The sequence below is a fragment of the Geotrypetes seraphini genome, chromosome 1 (assembly GCF_902459505.1).
Source record: "Geotrypetes seraphini chromosome 1, aGeoSer1.1, whole genome shotgun sequence".
NCBI lineage: Eukaryota > Metazoa > Chordata > Amphibia > Gymnophiona > Dermophiidae > Geotrypetes > Geotrypetes seraphini.
In genome coordinates, this window is record NC_047084.1 from 360,550,413 (window position 1) to 360,567,139 (window position 16,727).

At 40.5% G+C, this 16,727-nt stretch overlaps 1 protein-coding gene across 3 annotated transcripts in view; it reads right to left on the minus strand.

Moving 5' to 3' along the window:
* Window positions 1–16,727, minus strand: part of STAP1 (signal transducing adaptor family member 1) — a 117,150-nt gene that overhangs the window by 51,502 nt on the left and 48,921 nt on the right. The gene's annotated exons all lie outside the window — the stretch shown is intronic.

Here is a 16,727-nt window from a genome sequence, read left to right on the forward strand (position 1 = left end):
CTGGTTCTGCCAGAAGAGAGCAGGAGTGGGGAGTCTAGAAGAGTAGGTAGTAAACTAATCTCGGTTTACTTGAGGCAGTTTAATTGAGGGGAGGAGTTTTGAGTCCCAAGCCCCATAAGAGAGCTTTACCCCCAGAGAGCAGGTAGTAAGAAGAAGGGGAAGCCTAGAGAAGACTGTTGGCTACAACTACAGAACACAGATGGATGGATTGGGGTGTGGTCCCCTAAGCAAAGGATGAGGTATTTACCTGGAGTTGTTACTGTGTGGGAAAATTAAATAAGACTTTGCTGTTCTTTTTGAACTGTGGCTAACAGGGATGAAAGACAGGATTTAGTTTAGGATTGAAAGGTCATGTTGAATTATGCCCTGTCCAGTGTGTTGTGGCTTTTCCACTGAGTTTCTGGTAATCATTAAAATAACTCAGTGGCCAGGTTTTGCTATTTTATGAAGAAATGTTATGAGAAGAAATTCCCCCCCCCCCCAGAACTAGTAAGAGGGGCTGAAAGAAGGCTACATAGTAACATAGTAGATGACGGCAGATAAAGACCCGAATGATCCATCCAGTCTGCCCAACCTGATTCAATTTAAATTTTTAAATTTTTTTTTCTTAGCTATTTCTGGGCAAGAATCCAAAGCTCTACCCGGTACTGTGCTTGGGTTCCAACTGCTGAAATCTCCATTAAAACCTACTCCAGCCCATCTACACCATCCCAGCCACTGAAGCCCTCCCCAGCCCATCCTCCACCAAACAGCCATATACAGACACAGACATGCAAGTCTGCCCAGAACTGGCCTTGTTCAATTTTTAATATTATTTTCTGATTCTAGATCCTCTGTGTTCATTCCACGCTTCTTTGAACTCAGTCACAGTTTTACTCTCCACCACCTCTCTCGGGAACGCATTCCAGGCATCCACCACCCTCTCCGTAAAGTAGATTTCCTAACATTGCCTTTGAATCTACCACCCCTCAATCTCAAATTATGTCCTTTGGGAAAAATCTCGGGGTACTTTCGGTAAGCGCCCCTCGTGAATATAAGCAGCTGCCATTCTTTCGGGAAGAATGAAATTATTTATAGAACCCCCTGCCCACTCTATCATTTGTAAGGTTAAAACTTTTATAGAGTATAAAATTTTATTGTCTCTTATTACTGTACCTCGCTTATAAGGTAAGATAAGCGAATATTTTTGCATTGTTATATTGGTTTTGTAATGAGTCATAAAGGCACTTAGGATACTCCTAGACAAATGAGACTTGTACGGCTGTGTGTATGTATGACATTTTTCCTTCAGCTCACATTAACAATCTTTAATACTGAGGTAGGACGTGCTGTTATGTGGAATGAAGTGAAAGCGCTGTTTGAATCAGTCTAAGATCTTTCCTTCGCAGCTTGTATACAAGCAGCTTTCATTATCAGGGTCTGTGCATGAATGTTTTTGTCCCTTCCCCCAGACTTCTCTGTTTGGGCTTCCACTGACCCCCTATAGTGCTTCTTTGAAGTTACTCATTCTTGGTTTTATCAAGCAGTAAGGTGAGATTCCACTGCTTGTCTCTTGACTTTTCTCCGACATTATCAAAACCACCATCTCTTCTTATAATACGCCCATCGCTCTTGTTGTCAAAGCTGATGGCATTCCCCGTTTCGTCCTAGATTTTAGGGCTGTTAGTGTTTTGGTAATTCTCATTGCACTTATGTTTCTTTCACCATTCCACCGGCAGCCAATTATTTTTTTTCTGTCATTGTCCTAAAGAATGTTTTATTTTAGTCCCTGTTGGTGAGGCTTTTCAGCTCTTTTTTTGCCTTCACCTTTAAGCAACAGTATACCTAGTGTGGAATGTCCTTCGGGCTATTCTACAAGTCATGCACTGCCCCTCATGGTCCTATTCTCATTTTGTACAACTTTTTGTGTTCCATAATTCAGGAGACCTGTCAGGCTGATAGTTTGCACATTTTATAATGGTTGTCTGTGTGTGGTCACAAGGTGTCACGAAATAAACTGCACTGGTGTACATCTGAAGTGAAATACCTGGGTTTTGTCCTGTCTCATGGTCAGAGGAAAATCTGCACTTTCTGCATTGCTGCTGTTCTGGGTCTGCCCCACCCAGCTACCAAGAAAGACATGCTTACTTTTCTTGCTATGATTGGTCACTGCCGCCAATGGATCTCTGCTTGTTCCTTCTATGACCAGATTTTGAGACAGACCCTGGTTTCTGAAATGACTGCTCTTATCAGATGGACTTATGAAATGTGCTTTGGTTTCTAGCTCAAGTCTGGGTTTTCCTGCTTATGCTCACATGTTTTATCTCTTTGTTTGGGACTATTGTAACACCATGAACGGAGAATATGGCGGTAAGTTACGCTCTGTTGCCTTTTTTTTTATAGTCACTCCTGTTCAAGAAAGCCCTGGCTGCTTGTGCTATGGTGGTAGAGATGGTTACTTCTCTGACCCTAGGTCACCCCATTACCCTTCATACTTTTCACGATGTACAAGCCCTTCTTTTAAATGGGCTTTTGGGTCTCACGGGTGAACAGGATTCTCTTCCTCTCTTTTTTCACAGCTTCCTCTGAATTTGATGCCTGGCGTTTGGCAGGTGCCCAAAGCCGCCCTTTTGGACGGACTTTGGTGCAAAGAGGGGAAACCCTGGATACCAGCTGCTAGCTCTCCCTTATTCATTGCCCAATATCATGGTATTGGTTATCGTAGTGCTCGCTCGACATTTTAACTTCTTGCTAGTGATATTTTCATTCTTGACCTTTTGCTCCTTGATACAGATATATATAGCTCAATAATTACAGCTGGCACAGTTGTGAATTGAAAATAAATTGGGAAATACAATTCCTTTCTAGTGTTTTAGCTGAAATTAGGATGTTGCTAATTTAAAATGTTTTTTCCGGATTTATACATAGCCATCCCAGATCCGTTTTGGCACAGATATTTCTAATGTTTTCCACGGGTCCTCTTTATCACTGCAGAGATAGAGACGCTCCAAAGAGACATTAGCTTTATGCCTTTTTCCAAATATGAGATGGTTATGATATACATTATTTGTTGTTTTGATTTTTTTTATATCAATGTGTTTATTTGCAGAGTTAAATTCAGCCCTGCACACTTGACAGATGGAGTAATAGCTCCACGCTTAAAACTTTATGTTTTGTCTGTGTCATGTCTACTTGTTTTAGTTTAGTGGGTACTCCAGGATACATAATATTGGCCATTTCTAGAGCTCTTTTTCCACTTCTTACTAGCCTAACTGCGCAATGTTCTTTTACTTTTAGCTTTTATATTCTGAATATAGTTTTTTGGTTTTTTTTATTATTCTTTATTTATCATTTTAAAAATTTAACAAAATCAAAACATTTTGTACAGAAAGATTGTCAGATCGAACACAAAATAATAAGTAAATCATTAACATAATAAGAACAAAATTTCTAATCGGACAATCTCAAGTCCTCAATAATTATGTGATCCAAGATATATATAAGAGTGAACTTTTAAGGAAATCAATTATAAATTCTATATAATAAAGAACAGTATCATGTGTCTGACTTGAGGAATTATTCTATTACCAAGTCCAACAATTACATAGTTGTTATTGTGGTAGTTGTTGTTATACCCTCTTTTTCCAGACGTTTCAGTGTCAGAAAAGCTGTAAGTTGAGATGGCTCAAAAAACACATACTTATTATCTCGATATCTTACTATACATTTACATGGGAAACGTAAAAAGAAAATGCCACCCAGCTGTGTAACTCCTGCCTTCAACAAAAGAAACTGACGTCTACGATTCTGAGTTTCTCTACTAACATCTGGAAACATTTGAATTTTCAAACCCAGAAACTCCTTACTCTTGTTCCTAAAAAACAATTTCAAAATCCAATCTTTATCCGGCAACAAAGCCACAGATAGTAAAAGAGTTGCTGGTTTAACCAAATCTTTATCTGATGTTTCCAAAATTGCTGTCAAATTTTGTTGAAGGTCTTGTATGTCTTGTATTTCCTGTCTCTTATCCTCCAAATGTTGGCCCCTTACGTTCATAGGCAAATAATATACTCGAGTGAGAGGAGGCAATGATTCCTCAGGAATATTAAATATCTCCATAAAGTACCTTTTTATCATCTCTCTCGGGTTTACAGATAGGATTTTAGGAAAATTCAACAGTCGTAGGTTATTAGTCCGATAGTTATTTTCCATAATTTCCAATTTTTTTCTAATACTTTGATTATCTTTTATTATTGTAGATTGAACTTGTTTAATCATTTTCACTTCATTTTCAATACCTCCCAATTTTTCTTTGACATTAGAAATTTCCTGTTTATTTTCCTCTATTGTCTGTTTTTGAATTTTTATATTCTTTTCACCTTCTTTAATTTGTTTAGTTAGTGAGTCTCCCAGTTTGGAAACTAAGTCCCAAATTGAATCAAGAGTCACTTCAGCTGGTTTCTCATATTTAAAGAAAGTCTCATGTAAAGTTGGGGAAGACTCACCTTGGCTGCCTTCTGTCTGTTGGTCTGGATTTTTTCCTCCTTCTGCTCTATCCGCTGGAACCATCTCTGGACTTAACAAAGCCATAGAGACTTCACCTTGCTGACTCCCCGATGTTACAGCCTCATGATCAGAGAGTGCTGCTACTTCTGGCCCACTCCTTTCACATGGGGAACTCGCACTCAGCGGTGGGGGAGGTGGACTCCTCTGGTCGGGGCTCAGCATGGTATCCAGCCCAAGGACTTCCGATCCGGCATCACTCCACGTCGCAGAGTCCAGCGGGCGATTCCCCGAACCTACTGACTCCCTCTGAAGACGCTGAAGAAAATGTTCAATTGAAGCGAGAGGGGGGTGTTCAAGACGTCGCGAGGCTGCAGCGGCGCTCTTACCCCGTCTCTTCGGCATCGCGACTGACAAATAGTCTGATCGCTGTTGAAATATAAACAATCGTACCCTCAGCGTCTCACCAGGCACTGGTACAAATCAAATCATATATCCTGGATCTTCTGAATATAGTTTAGTTAAGGGTTATATGTTTAAGAAAAAGTTTTACTTTATACAGCGTTTATTTTGTGGTGTTCCCTACATATGATCCATTCAATATACATTTCTGAATACATTCAGTACATCAGTATGGTCTCTCTGAGGTGCATAATAGTTATATGCAGTAAGCAAAAACATATCTTTTTGGCTTGTTCAATTAAGAACCTTAAGTAACTGAGTATTGTCTCTCTTTTGCCATAGCTATGCTAAGTAAATGAATTGGTATTGTTACATGTTGCCACATTCAGTACAGGCAACATGGTTTCTCTTGTTTTCTATCTCTTATTTGGATCACATTGGAGTACAGCTGCTGAATGATATTTGGAATGCTTTCCAAGCATCTCTTTTCAAGTATCTCTTTCTGTATGCACAGACATCTGGATGCTCTCCCTTTGAGATTCTCACGGGATGACCTTTCCCCGCCCCATGGGTAGATTTTCCCTTGATACAGGAGGAATACGTCCAAAAGCTAATTGAAATATTAGGGCTTGTTCAAAGAAACGTGTCTTGCACTTCTCCTTTCTCTCCACAGATTCCTACCCATTTTTTCCAGCCTGGTGATTGTCCAGAAGCTTTCCAAGGATCGGAAGCAGACGGATTTCCCCTTTGGCCTTCCCACTACTGTGATCGCTGTGACCTGGCCCGCTGCACTCACTGAGGAGTTTCCTGTTTGGATCCACGCAAGTCGCTTGAAGAGGGTTAACCTAAAACCCCAGAAGCAAGTCTTCCCTGCGCAGATTTCACCTCCTCCAGTGGAACAACATGATGATCTCATTGCAGCATTCTACCAACTTTATCATTCTCTTACTGGCAACGTTGCTGCTAGTTTTTCTCCCTGTATGGATCATTTCTAACTGGGTCTACAGGGATGATGTGTTCTGGGTCCACGACACTTTCTGCCCATACCCATCTGTAAATGACACTCCTGCTGTAAACAGCACCCCCGACACCTCTTTGCGAACACGACGTTAAGCTGGACTACTCCCTCGCAAAGGCTGTCCTTTAATTGGAATCCAGAAAAGACCGATAGTATGCTATCCTTTGGTATAATTCCAGCAGTGTGCAAGTTGCCACCTTCTCCTTTGACATTGTGGACTGTTCATCAATTGATATCCCAAGGCTGTGCCATTGGTCCTCAGAGATTCCTAAAACTAAAGACATATATATATATGTTACTGACTCACGTTGGGGGGATAAGCATTCTGGGGAGTGGTAGGGTGGAATATTGATACTGACTGGGCTTATAAACTAGAAAATACCCTGAAAAACAGTGGACCAAAATGGTAAATCACTGCTTACTTGTATGACCTTTCATAAGGTTGGACACTGTTATAGGAAAAGTGTTCCTGCACAAATTATTAAGCTTTCTCTTACTATTAACAACCCTAGACCTACTGATGAAGGTATGTACATTATGGACATGAGGTTTAAGGGTGGGTCTAGCTATCCGACCCATCAGTTTTCTTACGGGATCTATCTACCTCCACTCATCCTCTCCCGCCATTTTGTGGGGGCCCCAAAAAATACTAACCCACTGGCCCCTACATTCAATAAACTTACTGACATGATGGCTATTGCCAATCCCACTTTTGAAGATATTGTGGCTGTTGAGGTAGGGTTTTCAGAACGTAACCTTTGGTTAGAATGGATGAAATTCACTGCTGATCAACATAATAAGAGTAATTGTTATATATGTGCTCAAGCTAGACCCCCATCTAGGAACCGTACCTCTATACCTCCCTCCTGGTATCCAACCATGCTTTTTTGGGTTATTTACCAATATCTCCTCTAATTTTACCTATCCCCTTTGTGCACTGCAGTGTTCTAAATACCCTTTGTTGCCAGGACAGCAAAAGCTTGATATTGCAGTTACCATCTATAAGGGCAATTACACATGTCATGTTTCTAATCTGACACAGGGTAGTTTTGTAGGTAATTTACCCCCAGGTTATTGTTCTGTCTTGGCTCATAGGTATGCCCCATTGTTGCTGCATCAGAATTGATATTTACTAGCTTTATGGAGACTTTTGGCTCCCTGTTAAGCTACCCAGCCAGTGGATAGGCCAGTGCACTTTAGTTAAGGTTACTATGCTTCTGCATATTCTTTCTGAAAGGCATCCTTCCTATTCACATGGTTTTTCCTTTTATTTGTCTTGATATAAATCTGATCACATGTATACATAGATGTTATAGGGGTCCCAAGAGGGGTCCCAGATGAATTTAAGGCCCAAGCTCAGGTTAAGGCTGGGTTTGAGTTCCTTATTCCCTTTATTACTATTAATAAGAATGTTGATCGGATTAGTTAAAATTATTATAATCAGCAACGCTTTGAACTATTCTAGGGACGCCTTGCAAGGTATTACTGATCAATTAGGCTCCACTTCTCAGATGGTTCTCAAAATCATATGGCCCTAGATATGATTCTAGCTGAGAATTCTGTTAAATTCTCCTCAGTATTTTATGCTGTTGTACTTTTCTTTCTGACAATATAGGTCCTCCTATGGACATTCAGAAATTAGCAGACCTCTTTGCTGAGCTCAAATGTAACTCTGATTTATCTAATTCTTAGGATCAACACTTTAGTTGAATGCAGGGTTGGGTAAAAGACCTTTTTATTGTTATAATCTCTTATTATTTGCACTCTTGTCTTGACTGCTCATGTACTGTGTTATTCGTATTACAGCTCCTAAAAAACCCCTCCTTGAGAGACATATCTAGAGTATCACTCCCTTCCAGCTCATGCTGTGTATTTATGACATCATTTTCATGACGTAAGAGGGGATTGAAGGGACACGTATCATGAACCTTGATAATTTTCCTTAGGCATTTGTTGTTTAAAGTTGTAAGAAAACCAGGCCCTGTTTGTCTTTCCTTCTTTGACATGTATGTTTAAACAGAGATGTTGTGAAGTGAATTCAATTGTTTTGTTAAGCCGTATTTACAGACAGATTTAGATTAGAAGCTCTGCTGGTTAAGGCTTTTTCTGACCCTCTGTGGACTTCAATCTCCAGATAGAAAAAATGCTGATGTGTTTAAAGTTTCATGTGACCTTTGTCCATATATGGTTAGTGTTTACGTCACATGCTGACACATGCTGACAAACCTGATTCATATAAAAGATGTGAAACTCATAATAAAATTTGGACATGTTTTGGAAGATGATTTCTGGTCTTTAAGATATGTCCCCAGGTACCTGACTTCCAAATGACAGAGACAGAGAAAGTATGGGGCAGGAATTGGGACCTAAATCCTTTTCACTCTGGTTTTACTATTTTCCTTTCTCTGGAAAAGATTTTGTTCTAGTTAATACCCTTCAAGTATTTGAAAATCTGAATCTCCCCTGTCTCTCCTTTCCTCTAGGGTATACATATTCAGGGCTTCCAGTCTCTCCTGATACGTCTTCTGGCGCAAGCATCCTATCACTTTCATCGCCCTCCTCTGGACCGCTTCAAGTCTTCTTACGTCCTTCATCAGATACGGTCTCCAAAACTGAACACAATACTCCAAGTGGGGCCTTACCAATGACCTGTACAGGGGCATCAACACCTTCTTCCTTCTACTGGCTACGCCTCTCTTTATACAGCCCAGCATCCTTCTGGCAGCAGCCATTGCCTTGTCACACTGTTTTTTTGCCTTTAGATCTTTGGTCACTATCACCCCAAGGTCGCTCTCCCCGTCCGTGCATATCAGCTTCTCACCTCCCAGCATATACGGTTCCTTCTGATTATTAATCCCCAAATGCATTACTCTGCATTTCTTAGCATTGAATTTTAGTTGCCAGGCATTAGACCATTCCTCTAACTTTTGCAGATCCTTTTTCATATTTTCCACTCCCTCTTCGGTGTCTACTCTGTTACAAATCTTGGTATCATCTGCAAATAGGCACACTTTTCCTTCTAACCCTTCAGCAATGTCACTCACAAACATATTGAACAGGATTGGCCCCACCACTGAACCCTGAGGGACTCCACTACTCACCTTTCCTTCTTCTGAGAGACTTCCATTAACCACCACCCTCTGGCGTTTGTCCGAAAGCCAGTTTCTAACTCAGTTCACCACTTTGGGTCCTAACTTTAGCCCTTCATGTTTGTTCAACAGCCTCCTATGAGGAACTGTATCAAAGGCTTTGCTGCAATCTAAGTAAATTACATCTAGCATATGTCCTTGATCCAGCTCTCTGGTCACCCAATCAAAAATTCAATCAGGTTCGTTTGGCACGATTTACCTTTTGTAAAGCCATGTTGCCTTGGATCCTGTAACCCATTAGATTCAAGGAAGTACACTATCCTTTCTTTCAGCAGCACTTCCATTATTTTTCCAACAACTGAAGTGAGGCTCACCGGCCTGTAGTTTCCTGCATCATCTCTGTGACCACTTTTATGAATAGGGACCACATCCGCTCTCTTCCAATCCCCAGGAATCACTCCCATCTCTAGAGATTTGTTGAACAAATTTTTAATAGGACTCGTCAGAACCTCTCTGAGCTCCCTTAGTATCCTGGGATGGATCCCGTCTGGTCCCATCGCTTTGTCCACCTTCAGTTTTTCAAGTTGCTCATAAACACTCTCCTCTGTGAACGGCGCAGAATCTACTACATTTTCTCATGTAACTTTGCCAGACAATCTCGGTCCTTCTCCAGGATTTTCTTCTGTGAACACAGAAGTATTTGTTTAGCACATTTGCTTTTTCCTCATCACTTTCCACATATCGGTTCCCAGCATCTTTTAGTTTAGCAATTCCATTTTTCATCTCCCTCCTTTCACTAATATATCTGAAAATATTTTTGTCTCCCTTTTTTACATTTTTAGCCATTTGTTCTTCCACCTGTGCTTTCGCCAGATGTATCTCTCTCTTGGCTTCTCTCAGTTTCACCCTGTAGTCCTTTCTGCACTCCTCTTCTTGGGTTTTTTTTATATTTCACGAACGACCAATCTTTCGCCTTTATTTTCTCCGCCACTAGTTTGAAGAACCATATCGGCTTCCTTTTTCTCTTGTTTTTATTGATTTTCTTCACATAAAGGTCCGTAGCCATTTTTATCGCTCCTTTCAGCTTAGATCACTGTCTTTCCACTTCTCTTATGTCCTCCCATCCTAGTTTGTATAAAGTGTGACTGAAAAAAAATCTGAATTTATATATGCCCTGAACTCTAATCAAGCTTAAAGTAGAGGTGCCAGGAAGCTCCAAAGTTAATCTGCCTAGTTTAGGACTAACAGCTGGAATGTTACTCAAGGAATAAGCAGATTTGTATCTGAGCTGTTTAGAGTGTAGGTTTTGCCTTTGGCACTGAAGGGTTAGTCACCAGCCAGATTTCCTGCAAATTTGTAAGGGAGGCAGGCTCCATGCTACCCTGAAGCACTGAGGAGGACCTGTAGCCTTACCACATTGGGTAGTAGGGGACATGACTCATCAATACAACAGGGAGTAGCAGTTAGTGGGCAACTGTAGGGCCATTCAGCCAAGTGACTGGAGGGCCGTTGTGGCTGTATCATAGGCATTGGAATGGGGGGCATACAGGGGCCATGGTCTTCCCTCCAAAAGAATTGGCAGTAGGACCTCTTCTGTAGCTCACACATCCGCCGCTGCGTTCCAAAGTCCCCATCACCTCAAAAAATGCAAGGAGGGTGCTGGCACGGCACTGATTCTCCAGCACTGTCGGGGTCCTTCTCTGCACTGTTCTTCCACCGTGGTCCACCCACTGTGAAGCAACTTCCTGTTTCCGGTTGGGCAGACCGTGGCAATGGAATTGTGCAGAGGAGGCTGAAGGCAGGGCCAGAGAATCACTCCTGCGCTGGCAGTCTCCTTATACCTTTCGAGGTGAGAGAGGGGGGGAGGGGAAATTTAGAACCAGGTGGAAAGGTTATTTTGGTAACTTGCCTTAATGAAAGTGATATATTTTTCATAATGAAATTATATTTTAAAAAGAAAGATGACATTTTCTGTGGAGCTAAAGGGATGTTATTTCCTGATATAGCCAGAGCAACTCAATTGAGGCGGAAGGCTTTCTTAGCTTTGAAGCCCAGAGAGTATTGGCCCTGAGGGCTACTTTTTCCTTAAATTTTCTTGTTAATGTTTATTAAATGTCCAGAATCATGATTATGTTTTTTTGGGATCCATCTCAGTTAGAACAATTTCCGAAAGATACTAAGGTGCGCTAGCGTTTTTAGCACATGCAGGAATGCGACAATGTAGCGCGCGCTATTCCGTGCATTAAAGCCCTAGCGCATCTTAGTTAAAGGAACCCTAAGAATAGACAGTCTTGATAAGATGTCATTGTGCAACTCTGTTTTAATAGCAGGATTATATTATCCTGTTTATTTCTTTTTTTTTATGGGGGGGTGTTCCTTCAAATTTAAGGAATAACTTCTCTCTTGACGAGGGCTTGATGGATGTTTTGTAAGATTTTTCCTATTGTATTTTATAGTGATTTTCATTGCTTGGCTCATATGTTGTATGTACCTCATTCTTCTGATACAATAATAATAAAAATATTTTAAAAAGTGGGTTTTTTTGTATTGTATATGAGCGCTGGAGCAGTTACCGCCTCTGCCGGCGCTAAAACCCATGCTACGCATTAGTAAAAGAGGGGAAGAGAGACAAGTTTATGGCCTGCATATTATTTTTCTGTTATAATGAGGGTTAAATTTAATAAGGTACAAATGGTTTACTATGCAGTTGTTTTTTGGTTTGTTTGGTTTTTATAGTCTGTATATGAAGATTTGCTTCAGAGGCAGAAAGAATGAACAATAAACGTCACTGAGAATTAGTGGCAATGCAATAGCACTCGTTTAAAACATGCACTTCCTGGTAACTATCAATTCAGTGGCACACCTTGAAGACATATAAATCTCTTAGTAACAGTCTGTCCTTACCACTCAAACATTCTTTATTCAAATAGATCATCCTTTGTGTGTAGACAAATCCCAGCCTTTACACTCTACAAAACCATTTTCTCACTGGGAAGTCTTCTGTTCATAAAGCTACTCCCTTTTAGTGAGCCTAGAACAGAGTGATCTTAGAGGGAGAACAGAACTCCAGCGAGTGACGGGAGCTTCCTAGAAAATAACTTGCAGGGAGGAGATGAGTATAGGAGCTCTATTTCTGAGATACAGAAATAAGTCATTGTTTTTGCAGTAAAGGGATGACGCGGGGGGTGTGGGGGAACTATGATCAACCTGCATCATGCTACCAGAGATTCTATTTGGTACAATCAGTGGAAAGATGTGTCTTGCCTGCTGTGCATGGCACAAGAATAACATTCTCCAAGTACTAGGTGCACTAAAGCAGTGTTTCTCAACTCAGTCCTAGGCTGGAGTACCTCCTTGTTAGTCAAGTTTTCAGGATACCCACCATGAAAATGGCTAAACTTGATTTATATACACTGCCTCCAATATATGCAAATTTTTTCATGCATATTCCTGGTGGGGGGGGGGGTCGGATTAAGGATAATTGTTGGGTATGTTGGGGGGAGGGATATTTGATGTGAATTAGATTTTAGTAGACTATTAAGTGATGTTAAAGTGTAAAATGATTTTATCCTGTATTGCACTTATTGAAAGTTTTAAAAATGAATAAAGAATTAAAAAAAAAAAAAAGTTTATATGCGAGTTGGATGACAACGGCAATGGTAGGTTAATTTGATTCAATTCTATTTATTTATTTGCTTGTTCTCAAGTTGGAGAGTGAGGGATAAAGTATATTATATTAAGGTTTATATATTTACTTTTTTAGGGCAGATCGAGCGTCATGCGACCTGAACAATTGCCCCTCATATTTACTGTTAAATGCATCCCCCAAATTTAGAGCTTGCCTCTTGCAATGGATCCAAACAACTCTCACGGAAGGCCAATTCCCACAAGACCTAGGGGAAATCATAATCACCCCAATACTGAAAGATCCCAAAGGACCAATAGACACCCCCTCCAACTACCGACCCATCGCCTCAATTCCATTATACGTTAAACTAATAGAAGGTCTGGTTGCCAAATACCTCACCAACTACCTTGAAGACCACAACCTACTTCACCCAACTCAATCGGGGTTCAGATCGAACCACAGCACTGAGACACTGCTAGTTTCCCTTCTAGACATAGCCAGACAGCACCTTAGCAAAGGAAGAAGGATGCTGATAATTCAACTCGACCTCTCTGCCGCATTTGACCTGGTCGACCACACTATACTTCTTCAGATATTAGAAGCAATAGGGATCTCAGGCGAAGTATACAACTGGTTTCAAGGATTCCTTAAAACAAGAACATACAGAGTAAAAACAAAGGATCTTATATAGGAGCCTTGGACCAATCCCTGCGGAGTACCCCAAGGTTCCCCATTGTCACCCATGCTCTTCAATCTTTACATTTCCTCCCTCGGTACCCTGTTAGACAAACTCAAAGTAACTTCATTCAGCTATGCAGACGATATCACCATACTCCTCCCCTTTGACACACAAGACCCCACCAAATCAGGCATCCTAGAAAAAACTCTAGAAGCGGTGGAAAAATGGATGACAGAACACAAACTGAAGCTCAACCCAGATAAAACTAAATTTCTACTGCTTGAAAAGGACAAAACCCCTTCTATAACTGAGCTAGAAATAAAAACCACCAAATATCCCTTACAACCCACTCTCAAACTCCTTGGAGTAACAGTAGACAGAGGTTGCACTCTTCAGGTGCAAATTAACAAAATCACACAAAAAGCATTCTTCACCATGCGCAACCTTCGCAAAATCAGAAAATTCTTTGAAAAAGAACAATTCAGACTCATAGTCCAATACCTAGTCCTAAGTCTATTGGATTATTGCAATATCCTCTACCTTTCCTGTCCCACCTACCTAATAAAACAATTACAGACAGTGCAGAACACTGCCCTCAGAATGATCTATTCCCTTGGAAAATTTGACCACATCACCAACGCCTTCCTAGACTCACACTGGCTTCCAATACAAGCCCGCATCCAATTCAAACTATACTGCATGTTATTCAAAACATTAAACGGAACGGCACCCACCCACCTAAACAACTGTCTAAACAGGAACCTCTCAACCAGACAGAGGAGAACCCAATCCCCTTTCTCCTACCCCCCTTTTAAAGGAACTAAACGCAAAAAGATGTATGACAACTTACTAGCAACACATGCAGCTAAACTGGATCCCACTATCACCAACCTACTGACAGCTTCAACTGACCTCAAGGCTTTCCGCAAAGAAATCAAGACCCTACTATTCAAGAAATTCACCCAAACGTCCTAATCCCTCCCGTTTCCCCTCTCACCCCCTCTTAGAATCATCTCATCAAAATTGCTTTAGACCTTACGCCTTCAATTATATTCCTTTACTGGAAAAGTCCAGCTATCTTTTTTGTTGTACTAGGACCAACTTCTTTAATTGTATTTCTCTTTCTGGAAATGTCCAGCTATCTTTCTGATGTAATCCGCTTAGAACTGCAAGGTACAGGCGGAATATAAGCATGTAATGTAATGAAACATGTCAGGTCCACCCGCTTAGCCTGTTAATAAGCATTAAAAGATCCAAACCACCACTGAGATCAGTAAATTTTATATTTAAATTGTGTGCAATAATTATATCATAAAAAGATTAAAAATGATAAAAGAGAGTGCACAACTTAGACCTATGAGGATCTAACACATAAATCTCCCCACTGAATAGAATTCACATACAGGGCGGAGGAGCGGTGTTTCTGAGGTGTTTAAGGTCAAATGGAGCACGGAGATGGTATAAAATCATATAAGAATTGAATGAAATAATATTTACTTGGAGTGAAGAAATACTATTATATTGAAATTGATCACATATCATAATTGCTTTATATTGGATTCTCACCACATCTCACCACAACTCCCTTGCAGGTCATGGTGAGCCCTCCAAAACCTATTGGACACACATGTCTACCACTCCAATAGCCCTTATGGCTGCAGGTCTAACCTATATGGCAGTACAATAAGGTTTTGGAAAGTTTTTTTTGGGGGGGAGTGCACATGTTTCACCATGAATGCAGTGGTTAGAATGGCTTATGGGCCTGGGTCCTCCTCTGTATAGTTCACTAGCCCACCCCCCAGATAGCTTAAGCCACCTCTGTGCAGCTTTACTAGGCTTTCCTATGCCAGATGTTGATGTGCTGAAGGCAGGTATGTACATTTTTATTCCGATTTTTATGGTATTGTGGGGCCGCCCCCACAATACCATAAAAATCGGAATAAAAACATTGATCATTGGGGGAGTGTGTGGGGGTCTGTGCTTTGTATCTGCAATGGTTATGTGGTCACTTTGGTTATGTGGTTACCTTCTGGGCATTTAGACCTGTTTTTAGATTGCCTACGTCACTATGTACAAGTTCCATCTAGGCATCGTTAAACTTTTGGTTAAACTTGCAGTATGACTAAGTCTAGGTCAGCCCATGTCCTGTCCAAATCCTGCCCTCACCACTCCTCCTAAAATGCCCCTTTAAGCTCTGGGCATACAGCGGCACTGAAAAGGCCTAAGCTGTTTTTAGATACGTCTAAAACCCATTTCGATTATCAGCACTTGGACGACCTGTCTTTTTGATCATCCAAGTGCCGATTTAGGCGGGATTTTAGACATATTTTCATTTAGATTATGAGCCCCATAGCCTTTTTAGCCTTTCTTCATAGGAAGTCCTTCCATCGCCTTTATTATTTTGGTTACCCTTCTCTGTACATTTCCTAATTCTACTATATCTTATATCACTTGCAGGAGAATGAAACTTCATTAGGCAGCCAGATCACAAAATTTTAAAAAAGCTTTGGAAAAGGAGCCCCTAATCTCTGATGAGTTGAGGGTTCATGTTACCACACTGCAGGATGATGACACTACGCAAATTCAATGTAATTCTACTCTGGCAGATGTCTCTGATGATGTCTGTGAATCTTGGAAAAAATTTTATGTGAATGATTGCTCAATGAACTATTAGACTTTTTTTATTTTTTAAAAATCTTTATTAATTTTCCATTCAAAAACAGTGCATTAAAATATACATACAATTAACTTCAAGACAGCACTTACAATCGATCAAAAGAAATACTACAAAACATTTCCCCCCCACTCTAATTCAAGATCAAAAACAAAGTGCATTACTACATACATACAATTAAAATCATAAACAGCACTTTCCTTTGGTCAATTAAATACAACAAACTATAATACCCCCCTCCCTGGATGTGCAAATCAAATGGGAAATAAGGGGATAATCCAGCTAATCAGTGTTAACAAAATTTGTCAATGGACCTCACGTTAATTTAAATATCTTATTATTACACAAAATTTCTGCATTTATTTTTTCATATTTATAGCATAAACATAAAGAATCCCACCAAAAGGATAAATTAAGGGCTCCTTTTATCAAGCCACGCTAGCGAGGTTATCGCGTCAGACATTTCATCACATGCTATCCCCCTGTGGCCGGCTAAAAAACTAACGCCTGCTCAATGCAGGCGTTAGTGGCTAGCGCGGCAGGCAGTTTAACGCGCAGTATTACGAGCATTAAACCCTTACCGCAGCTTGATAAAAGGACCCCTAAGTCTATCCCAATTTTCCAGTTCTTAGTAACCATTTGCATGACTATCCCAGTCATTATGGCAAATAGTCTGCTTTTATATCTATCTAATGGAGATTTAGGTGACAACAATATACCACAGATAACCACCTCATAAGATAACGGAATCGAAG